The sequence below is a fragment of the Ceratotherium simum genome, unplaced genomic scaffold, assembly GCF_057802395.1.
Source record: "Ceratotherium simum simum isolate JZ-2026a unplaced genomic scaffold, ASM5780239v1 HiC_scaffold_54, whole genome shotgun sequence".
Taxonomy (NCBI): domain Eukaryota; kingdom Metazoa; phylum Chordata; class Mammalia; order Perissodactyla; family Rhinocerotidae; genus Ceratotherium; species Ceratotherium simum.
The window spans coordinates 50658-60803 of NW_028261270.1; the positions used below are offsets into that span (position 1 = coordinate 50658).

The 10146-nt window shown below is 40.5% G+C and overlaps 1 long non-coding RNA gene across 1 annotated transcript; it reads left to right on the plus strand.

Moving 5' to 3' along the window:
* The first annotated feature begins 4114 nt into the window (after positions 1–4114).
* LOC147911160 (uncharacterized) lies at positions 4115–9317 on the plus strand. Its single transcript, XR_015551516.1, has 2 exons — positions 4115–4158; positions 8630–9317. It is a non-coding gene; the product is annotated as an uncharacterized LOC147911160 (long non-coding RNA).
* The last annotated feature ends 829 nt before the right edge of the window (positions 9318–10146 follow it).

Below are 10146 nucleotides of genomic sequence, written 5' to 3' on the forward strand. Positions count from 1 at the left end.
ACGGACCCTCCTTTATGTGAACTTGGAGACAGAGGCCAAGGTGAAGCCTCGGTGCCCCTCCCCACCAGTGAGCTGCATAAGGGCTGCAGAGTCCTGTGAATCTTTTGCTCCCCTCCTGACTCCCTACATAGTTGGCATTGACCCCACGGAGGACACCAGCTTGGTACAATCGAATTTTTGAAGTCTATAGAAGCCTGCTGAAGGATAAGATTGACTAGAAAGGACATCAGCAAGTAGTGTGCTCCAAAAGTTGGTGGCAGAAATATTAATAAGAAGAAAATCGTTCCGTTTATCTTGTTTTCTTTTTATGTTCTCTATCTTCATTTTCCTTTACTTAGATGGTATAAACCCTGTCCACCCCCCATGGTGGTTCTTTTCCTGGAGTCCCACGGCAAGTTATTCATATCTCTTTCATTCAAATTATTTCTGTAGTGTAATTTATCAGTTCATATATATCTGTTTTCCTTGCAGACTGCCATCATTTCAAGACCTTTGGGCACATAGTGTATACTTAAGTATTTGAGTGAATAAATGAAGCTCTTTTGTGGAATAAGATCTAAATAAATAAAATACCTACTAAGCACATGAATGCAAGCATTTGAGAGAGAGTTTTGTTTCTCCTGAAGCAGCCTGTGGACCAGTTTAGGGGCTCAGTTCCAAAGTTACTTAATAGATATAGACAAAATGAAAGAGAAAATTAACTTTAGTTTTAAAATTCTTGGAGAACAGGAGCAGCACATCTAGGTGTGGATCAGGACTTGATCATTCTTGTTGCATCTTTGGAAAATCCAGTCCTTTATCTTTCTATGGAAATGTGACTGGCCAAGAGAATGAACAGAGGACTGGCTTTTAGAAAGGCAATTTTGTCACAGGAAATCCTGGAGGCAAAAATATAGAAGGAGAGCTGGTAGAAACATGGCAGAAACTTTTTGTGTAGAAACCCTAAAAATTGGGTTTACATGCTGGCTGAAAGAATTGTAACCCAACTTTTCTCCAATATAGATTTGAGCAGCTTTTAAATATCTAGGTATACAAAAGGATTAGAAAGGAAAATAGATCCAACTGAAAGGAATTTAGGATGGAACAATGAAATGAAGCTGAAGTAAGCCAGCACACTGAAATGTGTTTCAGAAGGACCTGCAGTTTTTAAAGGTAGTTGGAAATGTATCCCTCAGGTTTAAAGTAGAAAGGGAAATGGGAACAATTCTCTATCATCTCTTGTCCATGAGATTAAAAGCAACAGTCTCTCAGAGAAGCAAAACTTTTCTGGCCTCTAATGTCCCAAAAAGTGTTTTGAATGGTGCCTAATGAAAGATATTCTGTGTGATGTAATGCAAATACAGTATCATCAACTCATTTCCAAGTTTAGTTCAAACACTTTAGGACACGTTCAATTGAGGTAACGCAGAATTCTATGAGGGGCCAAGGAAGAGGCCGACAGCATTCTCTCTCAGCTTCTCACTTGACCAAGGGAGAAAATGTTCTTGAACAGATTGACCACATCTCCTAAAGACAATGCTACATTTTCAATTTTTCTTTTTGTAAACTCAATCTGCATTTCCCATTACATATGCAAGCTAAAGCCTGTGTGTAGACATCCTTCCTTGGCAGTGAGGAGCAGACCCATACTATTAAATAATCAAATAAGCAGACCATATGGTTGGCCCCTTTTAGGAAAACTACAGGTTTAAGCCCACCTTCATTGGTGGAAGGACATGGTATACCTGAATTAAAATATCTACCACTTATTATGCAGCTAATCATAAGTCATGCTCTTTAAATGAAACTGAATGAATTCTTCTTCTATTAAGTGGACTAAATTTTAGACATACTGATGTATAATTTCATATAGGTGGATTTTTACTTAAAATGTAAAACGCTTTAGAGACCGTTTCATTCAGTTTTAGAGGCATATTTTGTATATTTTGATGATTTTATTTATTTTCCTTCATAGTAGAAGGGCACATCCTACTCTTTTTCTTGCTGCCTTCTCTCTACAAGATAAAACTCATCCAAGTTTATTTTGTTTTCTAAGGCATAGGCTTACGTTGTCATGATAAAGAGATCATTTCTGAAACATGTTTGGAACTGTAGGGAGCCCAGAATTTTAGATTATGCTCAGAATTTTGTGAGGTAACTTCAAAGAGATGGAACATTTAAAATTTTGCCAGAAAAGTTTTCTCCTACTTTTCTTCACAGTAATTAAAAAAAAAAAAAGTTTCTTAATTCTTCAGATGGATGAGTGAAGGAGTTGGCAGGATTAAATGTACCCTTGAGAGAGCTCTTTCTGGGTTACTCTTTCAAAACAACCATCGTGGGCCAACCTCGTAGCTTAACAGGTGCACGCGCTCCGCTGCTGGCGGCCCTGGTTCGGATCCCAGGCGCGAACCGACGCACTGCTTCTCCGGCCATGCTGAGGCCACGTCCCACATACAGCAACTAGAAGGATGTGCAGCTATGACATACAACTATCTACTGGGGCTTTGAGGGAAAAAATAAATAAATAAAATTTTTAAAAAAAGTAATTCAAAAAAAACACCACCATCCTAGTTGATGAGTATTTAATGGGGACTCTGTCAGTCCCAGAGCTGCTGACAGAGGCAGTTCCCAAAGCTCCAGCAGGTCCCGGGAGAGGACAGCTCTGGTAATCAGTGTCATCAGAGTTTGCATGAGGCGTGGTCATTCTGTGGATGTTAGAACTGAGTGGAGTTCTCAAATGCAGGCCAGTGACTCTAGACATGAGCCCTGCTCAGAAACCAGTTGACTTGTCATTCGCTCTGGGCATGGTGTCTTCCCTCTGCTCGTGCCCCTTTTTGCCATTTCTCATGCTTCTCCTGACTCTTTCTCTTTCCTACACCTTCTTTCTTATTTTTTCTCTCTGTCTTACTTTTACTCTCTATTATATTCCTTCTCCTTATCATTTTTTTCTTCCTTCTCTTATTGTTCTCATTTGTTTTCTTTTTATTTGGTAGTACAGTTACTCTGTACATCATGTTCATCTTAAAATCTTGACCCTCTACAACTTTTATACTTCAGCTAGCTATTTTGAAGAAAGTGTTTTGATAAATTTCTCTTAGATGTTATACCATGCTGATTCAATGAGATAAAAACTATCACGAAAGCGATGGGGATGGAGAATGAATTCAGTTCAGGTAGCCATGGGATTAGACAGAGGGAAACTGAGAGCTTAGGTGTGGGTGTTCAAAATATTTCCTGATACATCTTTGTAGTTCATTGGTGTGGTAAACTGCACACAGTCTTATTTACTGTTGGAGCCCAGAAGTTTGTTCCTCTGGGCAGGTCAGCAGGTCTCAGCCTAGAGAAAAGAAGCTAGGAAACACTGCCTGCGTTTCTAATGTAAAGAACTGTTAGTGTTCCACCAGGAGACCTTTTGGGCTCTTCCCTGCACTATCTGAATAGAAAAAGAGGAAGAGAAGCTTTTCTCCATCTGCACAAAGCTAGGACCTTATCTTGAGTTTGAGAGGATTTGCATGTGACTGAAAACAAAATTGTTCCCGAGTTTGGATTTGCTTTAACAAGATCTATTGGCTGGCTTTGATGTTAAAGGTCTTTATTCAAAATTGGCTACCTCTAGTGTTAAGTTCAGAGTTGAGATTTGTGAGTATAAGAAAGAAGAATCCCTTTTTGATTAACTCAGTGAAATACAATATTTGGGAAAATGGTTATATTTGAAGGCTACTTGTTAATATTCTGTTGCCACAGTGACATCTGTAGGTAAGTGACTACTTCATGCTATTCTCAATGGTTTCTGTTTGAAAGAAACGCCCTGAGCTTGATAAATAAATGGCAAGCAATAGGATATATTGGAGTATATGAGGAAGCCATTTGGGATAAATCTAATTCAACCTGAGTTTGTTTTGCCAAAAGGTCTTGTCGCCTGCATTCTGTATATGCTTTTCCATGTCTCCAAGAGAAGAGTACATGTCCTCAAGATAAGAATGCAGCTTCCCTCTCATTGGCATTGCCTTAAGGATAAGCATTTCTCCCTAGGCTGGGATTTTACTGCTGCGGTCATCCTGTGAGCCCCCAGCTCCAGACAACAGACCTGACACCAGCCACACCCATGGAGAAGCAGACCTGCTCCCTGTTGTGTCCATCAATAGCTATTCTGGCAGGGCAACCTGGCAGGGCGATCTTGTGGCTATTGTAAAAGGGACATTACAATCCTATGTGATACATGCTCTTTGATGGTATATAACCGCTCTGTACATCCCACTTCTTCAGTGCCCTTCCTTCCTAATGGAAGGAAGGCCCAGGGCCATGGTCCTCAAAAGTTGGCTCATAATAAATTCACCCCAAGTTTGATTTATACATTGGTTACGGATTATTTACGTAGACATTTGTTGGTGTAGTCATGACAGAATGTCAGAGAAACCCACCAGAGACCACCTGAAATCTACACTGAACTGGCATTGGGTACCAATAGGGGCCCATTGTGCCCTCCAGATCACTGCATTCTTCAGGTGACCCCAGTGAGTTCTCCTGAAACCTAGACCTCTTTATTTTAAGTCGACGGTCCAGAGTTTATTTGAGCTGTTTTCAAGGCTTAAGGCTAGGTGTCTTAAGGGGGTACTGGTACATTCCCTAGGTCAGAGGAACCTAGGGCGTAATTCCTGGGAACGAAAAACCCAGGGGGAATTTCCTTGACCAGGGGAGCCTAGGGGGCACTTTTGGAGTGAATGGGGCAGGGTGACTTATTAATATGGCTTAAAATTGGGAAGAATTATGTTTATAAAGTATGAACAAAACTGCTTGATAGAGAAATGAGAGACTGAATCTGTTCAGCTCCGTAGAAAAGGGACATTGCTCCTCCCAGCCTTTTGGGCATTCTCAGGCAACTGAGAATCTCATTGGGGGTGTCAGAGGGGAAACCCACGACGTGTAACGGTCCTTCCTATAGGGAGCTCCACTACCATTCATGTTAATTAATCACAGGTTCGTCCGGGGACGCACACAGGAGGGTTGGTCACCCGAGCTCCAAACCCCCACGGCAGTACCTAGACTGCGGGCGGGAGAAACCGAGGCACGTAAGAGAGTGATTACGACCTTTCTTTAGCGAGTAACACTCACAAGCAGTACACTCCTGACCCACTACACAGTCCCTAGAAATTGTTCAGACTTTGTAGCAAAATAAAAGAAAAGAAAAGTGGGAAATTGAGTTTGCTGGACCATTCCCGGCTGGGCCGCCTGGCCTCTGAACCCAGGAGACTTGCGCAAGTGCTAAGACAGCAGGGGGCCTAAGACTGAAAGAAAAAAATGGTTAAGAAGCTTTCTGCAGATAGAAACTGCTAAATTTTCTAAAACAGCAGCTATAAGATCTTTGTTGCATCTGTCCTTTATGTGTGTGTCTCTACATGTATGTTATATGTGCGTGATATTTTAGCTCTGGAGGGTTTGGTCAAAATCAAGAGGTCTATTCAATTAACTTGAAGTAAGCACTTACAAAAGTTGTTTCTAAATCCAAATGTTTTTCCAGTTAACGTGATATGAAATAATCTTTGGTAAATAAAAGCTTATTTCAGCTTGTTAGTTTTCAGCACTGGATATAATGCAGATATGCAGCCTTTATTCATCAAATAAACTGATGTTATTTCTATTACAAAACTGGTCTCAAAAATAATAAATGATGGTGTCGGGAGAGAGGGAGACTCTCCCTCTGCCCTTTTCCTTAAGGTTCTTATGGCTGGCCAAATAATTAACAAGACAGGTTAGCAGGAGACAATAACACCAAGTTTAATAACATGTACACATGGGGGAAACTCAGAAATGAGCAACTCGTCCCTCTGTCTAAGCTGCTTGCTTAAGTATTGCAGCTAAAGGCGAGGAAGGTGTTGGGGGTGGGTAGTGGTCTGGGACCTCAGAGGGCAAGAAGACAACTCACATGGAGATAGAAATGCAAATGTTCACCCGACAACTCTTCTCAGGGTCATCTATAGATAATGTGGTCAGGGAGTTTTTCATAAAAGGGGCTTGGTGCCTTTCCTATTGTAACCTCTATCCTACATTATCTTTACAGCCATCATGATAATAACTCCTTCCTGAAACAGATCTTTTGTTTTAAATTCTTTAGGCAGTTTGGGAGGGGAAACTCAAATATTCTTCCTGAGTTCTCTGAGTCCTTATTGTCCTCAGCTCAAAACAATCTGCATACCAGAGTGGTGTCTCCTGGGGTAGCTTGACCTGAGCACAATCAATGACTAATATTATCTAATGTCTCATAAAATCTTGTAGGCAATCTAAATAATTTTTGAGAACAGATAACTAAATAGATGTGAAAAAAATGAGTATTAAGTGATCTTTAAACAATAATCATATGTTATAGTGTATATAGCTTCTAAAGTCTTTTTGGTGACTTAAAACTTTAGGGTTTTGCCAAATTTTATGATAAAAATTCATTGAGAGGCCAGCCCCATGGCGTAGCAGTTAAGTGCGCATGCTCCGCTGCTTGTGACCCGAGTTCAGATCCCGGGAGCGCACGGATGCACTGCTCGTCAGGCCATGGTGTGGCGGCGTCCCATATAAAGTAGAGGAAGATAGGCACAGATATTAGCCCAGGGCCAGTCTTCCTCAGCAAAAAGAGGAGGCTTAGCATGGATGTTAGCTCAGGGCTGATCTTCCTCAGGAAAAAAAAAAATTCATTGAGTATCTAGATCATTTCCAAATAAGATAAGATATTAGACATTGATTGCTAAATATAGGTTTATCTACTTTTGGCTTATTACAGAAAAACTAAAAGGTGTTTTGGGTCTATTGGTAAACATGTGTTTTATTTAAGAGATTGTACTATAAAGTAACATGTTTCCAAAATTTATAAAAAGTGTCCATATAAATTTGTCAAGACACGAAATGCTATTGTAAAAGAAACTTTATAATTGGTTACTTAGTTTTTACTTAAAAATGAAGGTTTCTAAGGGTTAAAAATTTCTAAGATGTGATTAAGCTACTAAAAACTTAAGAAAACTATGTTTGTATTCAAGGAGAGTAAGATGTGTGTTTTCATTAAGAAGATATGAAAAATGGAAATATTTTTGTTTGGTTAGGAAAGATAAATTTGCCCTAAAAAGTACTAGAAGGAAAAAAAAAGGAAGGCATGACACAAATTCTGAATGTAAACAAAAAGTTATAGAAGGTTTGTTGAAGAGAAACCCTGAGGAGTTTTATACATGGTCGAGTTGGCTAAGATTAAACTAAATCCAATTAAGTAAATGATTTTTAATATCAAAAGCAAGCTAGGACAAAATTTAAATTTGGTCTTCTTCCTTTTAAAAGTATAATTTTACTCTACTCTTGATAGAAGTTATTATGTAAAAAGGTTTTTCTTTACCTTTGAGTTCAGTTTATCTCAAGAACAGAGATCTGTTTTGTTAAGGTAATTTCCTATGTTCAAAAGACTGAGGTCTCTCTATTAAGGTCTTTTTGACTTTTTAAATGCTGTTTGTTAAGGAAGCATGTTTCACTGCCACAAGAGCAGCAATTCCTTGACCTTGTCTGACCAAGGGTTTAAAACTCTTCTATATTTTTGACAATCTCCCCAAAACTCATACCGTAAATAAAGTCTTTCTTATAACTTTTTTCTTTGAGAATTTTCAAAGGGCCCTGGCAATTCTCAAGGAAATTTGATCTCTTCCTATAAAGAGAGAGATACTAAACTAAGTAGGCTTGTTTGGTATGATAAATTGCACGGGAAGCATTGTCAAGTGAATGACAAAACTTCTTAGGTTATACTGCGTAGCTAAATATTACTCACTGTTTTAACCCTGCTGTCTTGCTTCCAACATACAAGAGGAAGGACCACGACTGTATTCTATTTAATTTGGTTTACAGATGGGTCTTACTTAAATGATAAGCAAGATATTACCAAGCCGGATATGCTGTCCAGCCTTGAGAATGCCTGTGTGGGGGAAGAGGGAGAATCCCCCTCTGCCCTTTCCCTTAAGGTTCCTATGGTTGGCCAAATAATTAACAAGACAGGTTAGCAGGAGAAAATAATACCAAGTATAATAACATGTATACATGGGAGAAACCAGGGACACTGCATTTCTCAACACAATAGCAGAGATTCTCATCTTAAATACCGTCATCACCTAAAGACAGAGGGGGATGTTGGGGGTGGAAGGTGTCAGTTACAGGAGATTACCACTAAAGCACTGTAAACAAGAGTAAAGTTATTATGCAGATTTAAGGCCTCACCTTCCACGTTGATAAGTTTCTAGAAATGAGGTCATCCCCCCTCTTCCCAATACAGAGAGGGAGATACCTTTACAAATGGAGATTTCCCTTTTAAATGTAAATGTTTGTCTGGCAACTCCTCACAGGGCCATCCAGAGAATGTGGCCAGAGAGACAGAACTTCTGATAAGATGGGCTTGTTGGTGCATTTCCTATTGTAACATCTATTTTACATTACATTACAGCCATCAGATAGAAGATCTGTTGCAGGAAGGAGTTACTATGTCAAATTCTTTAGGCAGTTAGTGGGGGAGGTCAAATGTCAGTCAGAGAAAACAATCGAGGTAAAGAGATATATTTCAGGGTGGCCAAATCTTGATCTCCCACACCTGCTAATTCCTATTAACTCTGCTAACCCAATAAAAGACTTCTTTCCACAGGCTTGAAAGAAATCGCCACGGAAGAAGAGAAACAGATATAGCAGTCAAAAGGGGGATTTTTTGACACCCCCTCACAGATGTGGTTTGCACCCAGTAAAAAAACCCATAGTACCTATTGGAGCACAATTGCGACTACTCCAGCATATACAGCAATTAACGCATTGGGCACCTGAAAAGATAATTTTGTGGGAAGAACAAGGCTTTTAAAAACCTTCTCCCACGGTGGCTCATAAAGCTATACTGATTGTGTTATATGCCCAAAATATTGTGGGAGATCAAAATTTGGCCACCCGGAAATATATCTCTTTACCTTGATTGTTTTCTCTGAAGGACATTTGACCTCCCCCACTAACTGCCTAAAGAATTTGGTATGGTGGCTCCTTCCTGGAACAGATCTTCTATCATGATGGCTGTAAAGATAATGTAGGATAGAGATTACAATAGCAAAGACACCAAGCCTCTTTTATCAAAAACTCTGTCTCTCCCTGACCACATTATCTATAGATGACCCCGAAAAGAATTGTCCTCCAGCCCTCTGAAGTCCCAGGCCACTACCCACCCCCAACACGCTCCTCGCCTTTAGCTGCAATACTTAAGCAAGGAGCTTAGACAGAGGGACGAGTTGCTCATTTCTGAGCTTCTCCCATGTATACATGTTATTAAACTTGGTATTATTTTCTTCTGCTAACCTGTCTTATTGATTATTTGGCCAGCCATAAGAACCTTAAGGGAAAGGGCAGAGGGAGATTCTCCCTCTTCCCCCGACAGTTTTGGCGTAGTCGCCAGGAGCCACACTGGCTGGCAAGTTGCCTCCTCTGGCTGGAAGACCTGCCTTCTCCCTGGACTACTGCAGATGGTGAGATACGGGAAAGCCTGACGAAAGCCGGCAAAAAGGTAAGACTTCTTACCATGTCAGCCTCCCGGAATCTCTATCTGCAGAGTCCAGCAGAAGGAAAGGGTGAGAATTTTTTCTCTTTCTAAATTTAGATTGGCAGGAGAAAATATTTGGGAAACTAGTTTCTTGTGCTTTTAGTGACTCTTGGTTTAAATTTGGTAGAGTACTCTTGGTTTTGATCTTGATCCCTTTTCCTCCCAGAGTAATCTCTGTCTTGTTCTGTGTCCTGAGAACTTGGCTTTGTGACCAGTGAGAATATTCTCCTTGGTCTCCACCATACGGAAGGTGCATTTACCGGGGCGCACCTCAGTGGCCAGTTGAGTAGACTGGGGTTCCGAACTGTCACTTTGTCTGGCTGTGCCAAGCTCTCAGGGGAGTTTGTCATAAAGGGCCCAGTCCATAAGGGCTTTTGTCATCTTAACCTTCGTTGCTTGTTAGTGCTGGAAAAATCCCATTCCAGTATCACCTTCCCGGTGTCACAGATTAGCGGGTCTGTGACTGGAGGCGTCCCACACTATTGTGGGAGACCGGAGACACCGTTTTCACTACACCATCCTTACCGCCCGTGCAATGAAGGTCTTTACTTTCTCTGAATATCTTTGGGAGTGAATTCTGTGGATCA